This window comes from Marmota marmota, unplaced genomic scaffold (assembly GCF_001458135.2).
Source record: "Marmota marmota marmota unplaced genomic scaffold, marMar, whole genome shotgun sequence".
Taxonomy (NCBI): Eukaryota; Metazoa; Chordata; class Mammalia; order Rodentia; family Sciuridae; genus Marmota; species Marmota marmota.
Window position 1 is genome coordinate 3,344,923 of NW_026000037.1, and position 15,892 is coordinate 3,360,814.

The 15,892-nt window shown below is 46.4% G+C and overlaps 1 pseudogene; it reads right to left on the minus strand.

The window, feature by feature from the left end:
- Positions 1-14,703: 14,703 nt before the first annotated feature.
- Positions 14,704-15,593, minus strand: LOC107136574 (annotated as a pseudogene).
- Positions 15,594-15,892: the final 299 nt, after the last annotated feature.

Consider the following 15,892-nt stretch of genomic DNA (forward strand, 5'->3'; position numbering starts at 1 on the left):
CGGAGGCTCTGCTAGTTCCCAGAGCATTCTTTAATTCTGGCTTTTTAAAAAGTTTGCTTTGTCCCCTCTCCAGCCTGTCTTGTTCTTTTCAACCACTCTCTCCCTTTGTTACAACTTCACTAAGTCAGTTTCTCATGATCATTGCGTAAGAGACGTCCGCCTCCTCCAGGTAGGCGAAGAAAAGCAACGTTGCGTGTTCAAGAGAAAAAGCCCACACTATTGTATGCCTGTAGTTCCTTGACAAATCTGAAGAATTCTCCAGGTTGCTGAATATAAAGAAACATAAAAATCCGACTGTTCCTGAATTTCTAACCACTGTTTTGTGTTTAAGGGTGTCAATTGGATCATGGGCTAAGGAAACCTGAAATTCCTGCTGGGACTGTTCAAAGCAGAATTGCAACATGCAATCCAGTCGGTCGGTGTGCCAGGGCTTGGGAGGGACTGTTAGTGTTTCTGTATTTCAGTGGTGTGGACATGAGGCTAGGTGCAAGCTCACCTCAGGCTTCTTTAGAAACCTGGTTGATGGTCTAAATTGCGTTAATTGAAATTATGTGTGTGTACATACTTCCTACTGTGCAATATCAAACACTTCAGATCTTGAACTTCATAAAGTTGGTGTTGAATAACGGGACTTTGGCATCCTTATTTATACCAATTGTTACTGAATTTCGAACATGGTTGGGACAAAACTAGAAAACAATTTTAAAAGTGAAACAAATTCTACAAAGCTCTTCACATTGAAAATCATAGAACCAGAAATCCATCTGATGAAGGTGAAAAGTGTTGGAATGTGAGTGGTTGAAAATCAAATCTAGAATCTAAACTTCTGGGAGAGTTGAAGTTGAGGCATTATTCACTTTAGTACTTCCACAATTCTCAGGTATGTAGTAGTATTTTCTTATTTTCTCAGAATGAGTCTTTGGATTCTCCTTACAACCCCGGAGAGAGATCTTCCGGCAATAGAGATAATAACATATGACCTGAAACTGTTCTATTTTCTTGGTATTATCTCTAGAGATGTGGATCATACAAAATCTTCTGCCAAGTGTAGCTTATGCTTAAAAAAAAAAAAGTACTGTCAGGGTTCTCCAGAGAAACAAATAATGGAAGATGTGTGCATGAAAAGACTTATTACAAGGAGTTGGCTCAGAGTTAGAGATGCTAAGAAATCCCAGGATGCACCGTCTGCAAGCCAGGGTCTATGGTTTCATCTCAAAGACCTGAGAATTGGGAGCAGGGAGGACCGAAGCCCAGGATGAGGTCAGGGGAGCCGAGTTCCGCTTCACCAGACCTGGAGGGGCCCCGCCTCCCTTGGCCTTGTTCTGTTCAGGTCCTTGGGGACTGGGCAATGCCCGAACAATTTGGGGAGGGAAATTTGTCACTCAGGTGTTCTGGAAATACCCTGAGGCACACCCAGAACAGCAGTCAGTGTCTGGGTACCCCAGTGCCCGAGTCTAGATGTGTCACAAACCATCAGGTACTAGTTTCTCAAGAGTCCGATTTCAGGCTTTCCAAATACAAAATATCTCCATACTTAAGAAATGGTTTTGACTCCTCCAGTCTTAAAGCTTTGGTTCAGGTCAAACTCGCTGTGTTAGTGTCTTCTGTGCACACTTCTGTCTACCACATTTCTCCAAAAGTTACTTGTGATGTCAGTCTAGCAAGTTGATGTATACTGATGTGAAAATGAGAGTACCTCACAGTGTTTATAAGTACAGTCTCCCTAAAAATATGAATGGGTTTGGGTCTCGGTTGCTCGAAGTACTTCTGCATGCTCCCACGTGGGGCCAGGATACACTTCAGTCTTTTTTGTTTTGGGTGGACACAATACCTTCCCTTTATTTCTATGTGGTGCTGAGAATTGAACCCAGGGCCTCACTTGCTAGGCAAGCGTGCTACCACTGAGCTCCAGCCCCTCTAGTCTTCATTATCCTCATCCAACAGACGAAAAGGGCACCAACTTACAAGACTGCCATAAAGAATGGAGGACGATGCATGGGCAGCACTGAGCGCAGCCAGCGGCCCTGTCCAGAGGCCCACAGATGGACGTGCCAATGCCATTTTATTGGCATGTAGCTTTGAGTATGTCGTTGGTCCATTCTTGGAATTGGGTCATGTTCACTACCAATGGTTCTTGGAGCGTTGATCAGAATCACCTAGAGAACTCCCCCACCCAATTCCACGTATCTTAAGATCACTGAGGAATGGCTTATATATCTTGAAAAAGTTTGTTACTCTTAGGGCGTCTTTTAAGATCCAGCTTAGCTGAAACAGTTCAAAATAAGTGATGATAACACTGTGCACCTGAATTACATGGAAGTGATTCTTACTTTTGCCTAAAAATAAGCTGCTCCAAATAATTTCTTTTGGCAGTGGTGTTTTGGCCTGGAAAACTGAACACTTGTAGGTCACTTAAAGTTAGATTCACTTGTTTAATTTACAACTGAAGCTTGAAAACGTCTTTTTAAAAAAACCATTTTCAAGTAGACAATAGTTTAGGTATGATATAAAGCAACACTTAAGCTGGGCACAGTGGTGCATGCCTACAATCCCGGTGGTTAGGGTGGCTGAGGCAGGAGGGTTGAGAGTTCAAAGCCAGCCTCAGCAAAAGCGAGGCCCTAAGCAACTTACACCCTCTCTAAATAAAATACAAAATAGGGCTGGGATGTGGCTCAGTGGTCGAGTGCCCCTGAATTCAACCTCTGGTACCTCCCCCTCTACACACAAAAAATATATGGTTAAACAGTCAACAGGGAAATAGCAAATAGCTACCTCCCATTTCTATTACAAGTGGGTTTTTATCAACATGAACTTCGAGGTTTGGCTCTGTGGAAACGCCTGGGGCCTAGTACAAGACAGAGGCAGGGGAGTGTGGGAGATGGTGACTGCTTTTTGAAGTGGGTGCATCTGAAGTCACAAGGATGTTCTCCAGCTAATGTGTTTGACTCTAAATAGAAACATAATTTAAAGCACATTTCCTTCCTTCAATGCATCCCTTGAGGGTAGGCTCTCTTCCTGTAGAATCTGCTCTTCATCCTCCAGTTTAGCTTATACTTCAGAAAAATATATTAAATCTCAGAAACCCCTGGAAGATCTAGAATAGAATTAAAAAAACCCAGTTAATGCATGTTGTATAACAAGATAGGATGAAATTCTTTTTAATTTAGAAAACACTTTTCTTTCAACTTGTCTTGAACATCTCCAATTCTGGAGAAGAGAACATGGTTTGGGTGTTCAGTGTAATGGTCTGGCACCTGGAAGACCTTAGCCTCCTTGCCTCTTAACATCCCTGGCCCCTCGGAGAGGGCTCTACCCCAGGTCTGTCTCCAGCAGTGATATGGTGGAGTGAGCAGGACCAGGTACTCCCCAGTGGCACGCTCCTGGGCAGCCCCTCCCCTGGGGTAGGGCTCCTGTGCCATTTTCCACCTGATTCCACTCTGGCAGCCTCCTTGGATTTAATGTCAGGTTGCAACTCACCAAAGGCTGGGAGTCCTGCATGGATGCGGATCTTGATTTGGCTAAAAGATTTACATCTCCAGAAACTTAGTTTTCATGTTTTCCCCTCATATTTTCTCTCAAACCTAATGGATTATAGCCAACTAGAACTAGTGACTAGATGAAAAGTCTGAAGTAAACAACCTTTCATCAGCAAAGTTCTCAATGCCTAACTTGTGGACTCACCCAGGGTCGTGCCAACCTCTGTTCCCAACCCAGCTGTGAGAGAGGATAGTCTGGGGACTGGTTGAAAATTCTGACTTTTCTATCCGAAGGACATCATGGGAGGGTAGAGACCCAGCCTCTCAAAATCTTTAAAACCTTAGCTGATGAAAGATGTTGGGTACTTGTTGTGATAAGCATGAAGGCCTCTCCCTATGCAGGTTGGACCTCTCTAATATCTTGAGGTGGGCATTACAGTGAAATTTTTTATATTAAAAAAATAAAGCTCAAAACTCTCAAAGTGTTGCCTCTTAGGGACTGGGCTGAGATGGGACCTAGTGAGGCATGACTTCACTGCATGTGGCTTTCTGGGGGTGTCTTGCCACGTAAAAGGTGCTCTGCTGACCAGTGGTCCTCAGGCATCTACTTCTGACTCATTTTCTGAAGTGCTTTGGATTCTAACCAGTCTTCTGGGGACAGTATAGTCCAATGTACAGCTTTGAAGTGTGACTACACCCTGTCAAATCATGATAAAAATCCTGCCAGAGTAGTAATACAATATATCTTCAAAAAATCTAAAGTTTAGTGTTGGATCTTGTGCTGCTAAAATTTTCCTCTCATCATATTCCCACTTACATTTTTTTAATATTCTGCTCTTAGTATACACTTTCTAACCTTGTAATTCCTATTTATGTAATCTATAATCTGGCTGACAGTGTTGCCTGTCTAGCTAATAACTAGCTGATCTATTGCCTAGTACCATATTTTTCATGGAAATAGGATACTCACGGATTAGAGAGAAATGTCAACATTTTACACTGGAAGTTTCTCTTAATTAGGAAAAGCGGTCTCATTTGAGAATTTCAAGTAAACTAAGAATCCAGTGTTTACCTATGTATTTAAAATACATATTGCAACTAGCCCAAGTTAAAATAGCCTTTCAGTTATTAGCTCAACTCATACACTCAGTAGTCGAGATAAAAGGAAAATGGTTCTTCTAAAACTGTATTAGGAGATTTGAGGTCAAGTAACAGTGAAGTCAGAAGACGGTGAGGACAAAAGTTGAAGCAACGGGAGCCTTTTGTTTCTAGGTGTCATCTTTAAATGTAACACACCTGCCTGACAACCTAGGTTTGTTTTTTGTGTGCAACTGAGCAGTTTGATGTGTTTCAAAGACTAAGGTGGTATTCCTTGGGATTAAAGATTAATTTTTGTCCATACACAGATGTTTTAGAAAATACCTAAGAAAGACTCCACTGTGCTCATATTTTGCCACAAAGACCAAGGCACAAAAACTTAAATCTACACTAGTTACACAATGTTTTAGTGGGATTTTTGTCGCTGTGACTGAGAGATCTGACCAGAACCCTTTGGAGGAGAAGCTGGGGCCTCAGGGTTTCAGTGGCGCAGTTCATACGCAGCAGGCTCCAGTCCTTGTTCCTCAGGTGAAGCGAACATCATGGTGGACGAGTGGGGTGGAGGGAAGCGGCTCAGGTGACCAGGAAGCGGGGGGGAGTCTCTACTTGCCAGATATCGAATACCCACCCCCAAGCCATGCCCCCAGTGCCCGCCACCTCCAGCCACCCCCCAGCTGCCTTCAGTTCCTGCTCAGTTAACGTCACCAGGGAACTAAGTCACTGGGTTAAGACTCCAACACCCTGATCATCTCTGAACTTTCTCGCATTGTCTCTCAGATGAGCTATTGGGGGACACTTCACATCCACACCATGATGCATCATGTTTGACTTATTCTTTTTGGAATGGACACTCCATTCCCTTGAAATGGTCCCTTTGGCTGGGTGGGGGTGGAGAAGCCCCAGTGACCACCCTGTGCCTGCTGTGTGGTCTGAGGAGGTTCGAATCCCATGTAACAGGAGGAAAACAACGAGCTATTCCACACAGGTTAGTGGCTCATGAGCTGGGTTGGAAATGTGTGATGGAGAAGAGCCATGTCGTGAATGGGGCAGAGTTGATGTGCGGAACACACCAGTAAGTGGTCAGTAGAAAAATTGACAGGACACCCTAAAGCAGCAGCCACAGGGGAAGGCAAGCAATGGTCCTGCCACTCCGGAGCTAAGAACGCCTCCTCTCAAGCCCCCACTGACACCCAGGGCACTCCCCAGGACTCCATGTGCTCTCTCCAAGACATAAATTAAACCCACGACTGCTCGACCGGCTAATGACCTGTGCTCTGACCACCATGCTCTGTCCTGTCTGGCAGAGCCTGTGGGCATCCTTGACCTGGGGAAGGGTTCTTGACTCAGACCTGCGCCCTGGTGCTGGCAACCACACTGGGGCAGGGAAGGTTAATGCAGCCGGTAACGAGAGGACCTCTGCATGACCCCGGCGGAGGCAGCGTGGTCTTCACACTTGCACATTACCCCGAGTCTGTTGCCTTACCCCATCTGTCGCCTTTCGCTGTCTGGTGAAGGGGGTTAGAAGCTGTCATGTGAGCACGTCTGTGTCCTGGCCCCTGGCACAGATTACCTGTAGCACACTCAGTTCTAGTGCTGAGCTGACTTGCCATGTGACATGGACCTTGCTCACCTGAGACAGATGGGTGGGTCTGCAGTGAGCCGGGAGTCAGCCAAAACAATCTCCAGGGTCTGCTGTTGCATGGTGATTGAGCCAGGAGAGGCCCCATCAAACACGATGGGCCAGTCTTACTTGTTAGATCATATGCCATCTCCAGGAAGGATCCAATGGAAGAGGAACTTGACCAGAGGGATGTAATGTGCTGTTCAACTGTCACTTTGTTTTTACTAACAGATCAAGTTTCTATAGCCACTGCTATCAATAACACTGCCCAGTTACAACCAAGACCTACACGTTGACAAATGATTGGGACTGATTATAAACTAATTCTATTTTTTGACTCGTATCACCAAATAATCACAATAAAATACAATATTTCCCACAGGTCCTATTTTTTTCCTTCAAAAACTCAAGTTATTTTCTGCTTTTTGATTTCTTGAGTATCAACTAGAATAACACACTTTAACAAAGGTCTTGGTGAAGGTTGTTCCTAGCTGTGAGTCAGATGGCTTCCTTGGCATTGTTCAGAGCAGGCCTGGCCACATTTTAAAATAAGTTTTGCTCTTAATGGGGCTCCTGGTTCTAAGAGGCATACAAGCAGAATAGGAAGTCGTCCCGAACTCCATGTTCATTCTGAGATCAATGCTACATTATGAAGTGGAAAGGAGACCATGAAGTCCTGGTCTCTGTGTGTCGGGGCTCCAGGGAGGTGTGTTCTGTGGTCCATTGTGGTTCTCGCCATCCTCACTGTTTCCTTGCTTTGCACAATTCCTGCTTGACCCCAAAAGACTTCGACGTTTTTGACTCCAGAATTTGAGCCACAAAGAAAAATGAGTTTCAGCTATAAGGACGGTGGTGATAAGCTACCCTTGTTGGGACAAGTCTCGCCCAAAACAGTGAACTTGGAAATCCTCATGAGATTGTACGGAGCCGTCCCTCATCTCCCTTACACTAGGGATTCTGAATATTCTTGTTGACAAGTCTATTCATATAATCCAATGGTACTCTACTAGAAAATTTATGGGCTGACTTACCCATTTGTTTTTCCTTACTGTGAAACAGCCCGAGGGTGCAGATCAGCAGGCAGGAGAGACGGGAGAGACCAGCATCTTCCAACTCTGTCCCCGTGGGGAACAAGTGCCAGCTGCCACTCCAGAACCAGGTCACACAGGGTTTGAGGTCGGGTACAGCAACTGACTTGTCATCTTTTTAAAAAAGAGATGTGTTCAGAAAGGAAAAAAAAAATCAATAAAATGAGATGTCTGTAAAAGGTAGGCTTGAAGATTCCTCTTCAGAATTCCAACAAACCTAACTACAAGTGAATCCAGACTATTATACTTTGAGGAGTAAGGTGACTCTGATCTTGTTATGAAGGTTATTAAGGGATTGAAACAAATTCAAGAGTTTAGGAAAATATTACAAAATACGTTTTAGTCGCCCATTTCTCACAATATTTGGAAACGGTAATTATGGAGTAAACTTAAACCAGGAAGGACACAAAGTGATCTCTCCTATTCCGGGGGAAACGACGAAGGCAGAACATCATCCAGATCATGGTGATTCTGTTGTGAGGAAACACTTCCTTGCTCGGATGACACTGAAACTCCAATGAATGATTACACAAAAAGCCCCCACATTTTTACGTTCTAAGGGTAATTTAACTCTGAGAACTGACTATGAAGCCTCCTAAATGGTCATTGGTGTTACATCAGGCTCACTCGGCCTCGGGCTTTGGAGTTGCCCAACCACCTGCCTGGTGCTGTGCTCTTAGGTGCAGTGTGTTGTGTAGAACTAACTTCAGAACTACTTTCTGAATCTCGCCCATATTGAAAGAAAATGAATCATTAAATACCTATTTTTAGACTCAAGGTGGTAAGATAGGGAACTAAATTAAGTATTCTTCTATATACCAATATCTAAAGCAAACTTCAAAATCCAAAGTTGAATTTTTCCAACTTTGCTATGCATGTTCTTAGCAGGGCTTTCCCAAAGCTTATGAAGTGTTGTAAGAGCTAAGCAGCATCTTTGACCAGTTTTGATGCATCGTTTGCGGCAACACCGTGATTTACAACTTAGCTTAATTTAGGTTGGAGCTGATAAGCTTAAAGATACTGGGCACTCACTTGGGTATTGTTGGCCACTGGGTCAAAAGAAGCTTTAGTCAGGGTTCAAAACCCAGTTCTAAGTGCAACAGTTAATGAACTAGGCACTTCTAAAAAGTGTGTAGGTAATGATAACTTGAGCAGACCACTGAGTAGCAGCTAGCAGGCTCTGGGGGGTGGGGGGCGTGCTGCATGCTGGGCACTGAGTTTATTGCTTCACACAGGTCCTCGCTCCCTGGAGGGCAGGGACAGCTCCTCTCATTTCACAGAAGGTGGGCTGCTTCATATGGAAGGCACGAGAGCTAACTAAGCGTACGGTTCACTTTAAGCCCCTAAACCGGGGAGGGGACCCCGGGCCTCAGACATGGTAAGCCAGTGCCCTACCACTGAGTGACACTCCCTGGTGCCGAGTGCTCCAGTCTTGGGGTCAGAGGAGCACACGTCCAAGCCATCGGCTCTTCACAAAGTAGTCCTTCCTGACATGACGGATCCAAAGTGAAGGGAGCCTGCTGTGAAAGGGGTTTTGTTGGCCTGTCTCAGGACGGGCTTGGGAACCTCCAGTTGGGAGTTAGGGTCAAGCAATATTGTCCCCCTCAGTTCTCATGCTCACCTCGAGGATGAGCTGGGAGGAGGGGCCGGTGGGCCTACAGCAAGCCTTTAGTTCTTGGGTTGGGTGGAGAAGGCGAGTGAGCCTGTGCATCCATCACACCCGTGGCTGCCTGTCTTGCCTGGCCAAGAATTTGAATACAGACGGTGGCAAGTATGTGGGCCAGTTGCTCAAGCTTCCCCCGATAAGGTTGTGGCCTCCTGGCCTGAGATCAAGAGATGTTTTGCTGGCTTCTAGGCATCTGAACTTACCTCTCCTGTCAAAACCGTTTTCTCTTTCTTTCCCTCTCGGGAGGACACACAGTGGTGAAGCCGATTTGATAACTCGGAGCATCTGTCTTAAATGTCCCAGGCTAAGACTGCTCCCAAAGGTCAAGAACTAATCACAACAGCTGCTCAGTTTTCCAGCAGAATAATGAGGAGCTCCCAGGCGCAGCCTGTCTGTAAACACCCTTGGTCCCTGAGCCCTCTCGGCGGCCTTTCAAGGTGAGCTGTGCGAGGCTCTTGTTGACCGAGCAGATGTTAAAGTAGCAGTGGTGTATTTACAGCTCTCCTCGGTGCATGTCAAGGTTTGTGTGTGCTAGCCTTGGACACTCATTATCAACACAGCAGCCACGAGGGTCTGAAGTATTTGTGACATTGCTGAGAGCTGCTGCTAGTGGCCACGTTCTCAGTCCGGGAATCAATACTGGTGAAACGTGTCTGTGGGGGTGCGCTTCTTGCAGGCACCTTACCTTCCCATCTGTTCCCCATACACACAGGAATACGTGGTGCTCATTTTGCAAGGCAGATGAGGGACTCGCCTGGCTTCCAAGATGAAACCAGGAGATCGATACGTGTCGTCGAGGCTGCCCAGGGCCTTGCCGGCTCAACCTTGAGTGCAGCTCAAGCTGTGAGGCGCCCACTGCTGACCAAGATAGTGAGCCCCCTGGAAACCCAGTGTTGCTGCAGCCTCCTGCTTGGTCTATAGAGACGGGAACAGAGTAAATAGTAACGGGGGACCGGCAGGGTCTGGGGTGGGGAAAAGTCGGCAGCCAACAGTGATGATAAACACTTGCACTTGGTTTGAAAGGAGAAGACATTTGCTATTAACTTTCAAAGGGGATGTAATGGGATCCACTCTGGGGTCTAGCTATGTAACAGTGAAGAGAGAACTCTGGTAATCTACCGAAGCTAATGTTGCAGTGTTCAAACACGTGGTCAATCATTGCTAGGTTGGATTCACCTTAGCTATAGTAGCCTAAAAAGCATGACTTAGAGTCTGGGGGTTTCTTTTCCTGTGCATAATAAACATTAGTTTCACAACATTCAAGGGACAAAAATGCATCTGTTTTGCTATGGATTATAATCACTGAATTATGTGATAGTCTATTAATGAGCTTCTTATAGCTGTAGTCGAATCTATTTCCGATTTCCATAAAAGCAGCCACAGCTGAACATTGTTTTATTAGGTTGATGAGATAACATGGCTAGAAGGAGCACTAAGGCTGTAACAGACGCAATAGATTCTCAAACTTCCTCCCGTTTCCCACACTATAAAACACAGTAAGGCCTTCCTCTCTTGTTTGCATTCCAATTCTGTGTATCAAGTGAATTTATAGACATGTGGTATGCTGGAAAGAAGGGGTGCCAGTTCTTGAGGCCTCTCTCCACAGCAGGAGCTAGATGTCACTGGAAGAAGCTGTCTCCCACCCTTGGGGGGTGTGGGGAGGGGCTCTAGCCCAGCTGCAGCCCTCACGCGTGCAGGGTCCAAGAGCAGCTTGCTTTTTGCTGGGGAAGTGTGAGCGTCCTGTCCTTCGGGACGTGCTCGGTACCACTGCTCTCGGTTACTGGGTGACTGATAAAACTCCTGTCCTCATTGTCTTTTCTAACACTGAAATCGACACAGCAGTAAGTGCCAAGCGCATTCCCAGGGTCCTCCCAGGACTGGGCTTCTTGGGGTGGAGCAGGCAGCTGCTGAGAGCTGTGATTTCAGAAGCCGTGTCCTTTCCCCCTCCCTCGACTCCTTGCTTTCCCCACCTGTTCGACATTCCTTCAACAGGATAAAAGCTTTTAATTTATAATTAGAAATATGACTTAGGAAACCCCTCTGCATAAAGTCCCAAGCACGGTGGCCCAGGTTGCTTTATGGGGTGTCAAATTTCTCTTGGCTTGGCTGCTACTCAGAAATTCAGAAAATCTTTCCACTGTGTGGCTTGCTCGTCTTGATGTGTGAGCAGCGGTTGGTGGTAACGTGTCAGGAGTTTTATTAAGACAGACAAAATTCAAAGCTATTACTTTTAAACGGCAAGCTACACCATGTAGAGCCCCAGAGAATTACTGCTCTGTTAAAAAGTAGGACGTTTGGGAAAATCCTGAGTCACTAACACAAGGCTGGGCAGTTCCCTGGAGTTGGCCATCCCCGCGGGACCAGCCACTGCCTGTCCCGATATCACCGTACTGAATCAATGAGAGATGTGGAGCTTGTATTTTTTTTTATTAAAAAGTTTCCCAGAATGTGTGAAAACCTGTGGTTACTCATAGCTCTGGTTTGGGTAGAACTGCACACTTCCCTGACTGTGGTGTCAGGAGACACGTGGCTTTTCATTACTGCTGGCCTGTCTTCCCTGTCCAGGCTGTAATGATACCTTTCCACATGGTACCACTGACCCATGCAACTAATAGTACTAGAAAACATTACTTTCATGATGGATCTAGACTGGTGCACACGGGACGGCGTCCAGCCTGCTGGGTATGGCTGAGTATCTTCATGGTGGATATGTCGTGGGGAATCCTTGATATGTTGTTACCAGCTCTAGCTGTGGATTGAAATGTGCAAGTAGCTCCAGAAGTACGTTTTATACAGGTCGAGCACTCCTTGTTGGAAAACTTTTGAACATAGACACGATGCCACAAGTGGAAAATTCCACTCCTGACCTGATGTCCTGACCCGATGTTGAAGTCAAAATGCAGGCCTACTAAGAAGAGTAGGACGTGACCTTGTGTGCATAAGGTATATCTGAAACAAAATACTTTTCTGTCTGGACCCGAGTTCTCTCCTAAGTTATTTCATTATACGCAAGTGTTTCGAAATCTGAAACGCGTGGTTCACAGCATTTTGAATGAGGGATCCTGAATAAGGGAAGGAGGAATTTCTGGCTGGAGGCTGCTTCGCATTCAACTTGAGCAGTGTGGCCAGACGACAGCCCTCGCGTCTTGGCTGCTCCCTTGAAGCTCTGAGCTCTAATGCTCACACTGTGGAAGTGGACGGGTACCCACTCATGAGATCTTACCCAACATGATGTGGTTTCCCACCTCCCCAAATAAGGAAAAATCTCTCATTTTCCAACCAGGTTTTTATCAGTTTTCCTTGAGCTAATAATTTTCCTACTTATGTCTCTAATTCTTTGCTGAAGATCGAACTGGAAAGAACCCAAGTGGGCTCTTAGAGATGCTCATCACGGGCTCCTGGAGTCTGAATATGCTGAGATGTTTGAAACACAACCGTGGAGGAGGCGGCATTGCTGGAGATATTTCAGGTACCAAGAATAATTAATGATATGTGGAAGGAAAACAGTTCATCATCATCATCATTACTATGGGTCCCAGGAGGGAACTTGGCTTGAGGGCCACATCAACTCCCCTTCCCTGGAAGTGGTTTTGTTGACTTTACTAGTGTGTACCCTCAGTTGGGGAAAATCACTGGGCTGGGTCTGCTGGGTTCACAAAACTAAAGCCAGGGGTCATCAGTCATCTACTGACTTAAACATGTCTCTCACGTCAAGGAAGGTTTTCAGAAACTAAAATGCTAAGTGTTTAACTCAGTATGTAAGTTGACAGTAATTGGATCTTTATGCCCGTCCCACCCCACAGGTAATTGTCAGAACTTTTCCATTTTCCCACCAAAGTTATTAGACCCATTGACTACCAGTGACAGTTTTACCCCATAATTAAATAAAATTGAACTGTTGGGGACGGCGGAGGGGGGGCGATCTCACACTTGGTGTTTTTTAAAGATTCAATCAGCCAGATTTTGAGAACTTTTCTTTGTATGGCCTTCAGTTGGATGTAGGAATCCAACCATCTCCTAGGGATGTGGTTGAAAGAGGAACTTGGAAATGGGAGTGTTCTTTAAAGGAAATGCATTCTCCTGTGCTTCACTGAGCATGCCTCAAACCATGGAGGAGCAGGTGTATTTTCACTTACAACTGAAGAGTTGAGCATTGTTGGATTCCACATATAAATGTCCTGGAGATGCTTGTTGGCAGGGAGCCTGCAAGAAACAGGCAATGATTTTTGAATTGGGTTCCTGAGGCCCGGAGGACTAGCTGGTGATATTAAGTGTGTACATTATACTTGTTTCCTTCTCTACTGCAGATATTGTTAAAAACACTTTAGTTATGCACGACAGCAAAGTGCATTTTGACATACTTACATGGAGTATAACTTATTAGGATTCCATTCTTGTGGTTGAACATGATGTGGAGTTAAACTGGTCATATATTCACAATGAATGCAGGAAAGTTATGTCTGATTCTTCTTCTGTCTCTCCTATTCCCATCTCCCTTCCCATCATTCCCCTTTGTCTAATTCAACAATGAACTTCACTTCTTCAATATGCCTCCTACCCTGTGTGTCACCATCCACATATCAGAACAATCAGACTCTGGTTTTTTTGGAGTTGGCTTATTTCATGTAGGATATTCTCCAGTTCTGTCCATTTACCTGCAAATGCTATAATTTCATTTCTACTAAAGATATTCTTGGAAATCAAGGCAAAGCCCCAATTTCCATTAATGCAAGGGTGCCCCATAGTCGGCTCTCCTTAGTTTTGAAGTTAGACTATTTTAAGCTGCCCATGCTCAGTAAAAACCAGTGAGGAACTAAGATTGACAACTGCTTCCAATCTGACAAGACTTCTAGCTCTCTCGTGGCTAGGGGAACAAAGTGTAAAGTGAGGTTATAGCTTCCCGTGGGTTTCAGATGGGTCAGGTGATCTTAGAGCTCACGGGCAGCAAAGTCTCACCGTTTCATCCTTTCACTAAGTTACTTGGTGCTTTCCCCAGGGCCAGTCACCCTGGAGTTGCTGGGTACAGAGCAATAGGAAGGAGCACCCTTGCTCTCCTGGACCTGGTGTTCTACTGGGGGCAGTGGGGAGATTACCTCACTTGGTCTCGGACTACAAGAAACCCCGATTCTCGGGAATTACTCATGAAGGAAGTACTGGAATTAGCAGACTTAATTTGACTCGGGACATGTAAGGACTTGCAGTTTGATATGTCATGAAATGAGTCTAATTAAAATTACAGTGTGGCTCCCCTGCAAGGGGAGATTTCAAATACAGTAATCTTTTATAGAGGTAAAGCATACATTACACATGCCACAAAATGATCATTTTTTCCCTCATTCTCCTTTATTCCATAAACACCTAGTTACAAGTTGCACAAATCAAAAAATAAAGGCAAAGAAGGGCATGGGGAAGGTTTTTGTGATGTGGGTGGGTGGGAGTGTGGGGAGGAGACGAGAGTTGGGAACTCTCCCCAGCCCTGGACAGGACTATGACTCCTGTAGTAAGGCTCTGAGGAACAGGTGGGCATAGATCCAGGGTAGCTAAGGGATGGAGGAGGCCTCCAGACCCAGAGCTCACCCCTTCTGCACATGGCAGGGGTACAGTGGAGAAACTGAGGTTTGAGGATGGAGCAGCAAAATGAAAAACCAAGTTAGTGGATAATAGGACAAGTGGAGTCCTTGTGGTAGGGGGATTAAATACAGACAATGTAGGTATGGGGGCCATGTAAGGCTCTCCCTGAGACCCCAGGGAGAGGTGGGGCCAGCTTGCCCATTAATTTAACATTAAATTGGGGGTGGGAGTTGGACAGAAAGTTCTTTCAGGGATGATTTCTCACCCTCTTGGCCTGTACATGAAAGGCTGAGGACCTAGGGCCTTCACCGGTCATAGCTGCAGGACTGTCGTGAGGGAGTCTTCAGGTCCCTGAATGGCCAGGCGGGGAAGCCCCTTGGCCCTTTGAGCCCCACTCAGATGCCTTATGCCCTCAAAATTCCAGAGGGCGCTGCTGCCAGAATCTGGATGTCTCTTTGCCACTCATCAAGTGCTGCTGCCTCCCTTTCGTCCAGGGTGACATAGTCCTGCCGTTCCTCCTGGTCTCCTGTGCGTGACTTCGGGAACGCTGGAGGATGTGAGCCCTGTCTCGGATGTGATGCCCAAGGGACATCTGCTCTAGTCCACTGAGTGGCGACAGTCCTCCGTGTCTCCCAGATCCCACCTGGTGCTGAGCGCATCCCTGATGTCTCCTGACGGACCTTGGGGGCACCATGACCCGTATTGGAGTAGGAGATGACGGTAGAGGATGAAAAGCTCTGGCAACTGCCCCCAGCTGTCATATGCTCCATATTCCCAATCATGTCACTCATCATCCCAAACATGTCCATGAAGCCACCCGACATTCCCAGCATCCCGAAGGGGGAGACATCCCTAGGCTGCGTCCTGCGGCTGGCAGGCCGGTCCCTGGCATGTTGCCATCTGTGAGGCTAAGAAAGGGGCTGTGCCAAAGCCACCTGACGACATGGGCTCAGATGCTGACGGTGAATAGGGGTCCCTGCAGCGGAGGGGGATGAGAGCTCTGAAGCATTAGGGGGAGGGAATTCTCCCATCAGGAACATGGGATCCTCCGGCTCCACGTTGCTGTGGAACATCCTGATCTCGGCTTCAGGGGGCTCTGCCCGGTCCCCGACTCGGGCTCAGTGGCCCATCCGGCTGGTTTCACTTCTCCCTGGGCTGCAGGATCAGAGTCGTGGCCCAGTTCACAGGGGTTGGTCTGGGCTTGAGGTCCACGGCCTCCCGCGCCGCCGCCGCCTCCCTCAGCTGCCACCTCTGTACCCCCGCCCTCGGCCTGCGGAGCCACAAAATGATCTTGACTTCCTAAGAACAGCTGTTCTAAAGAAGTGCACACAAGAAATCTAAACTGGGGGTAAGGATAAGAATTAGAGGACAG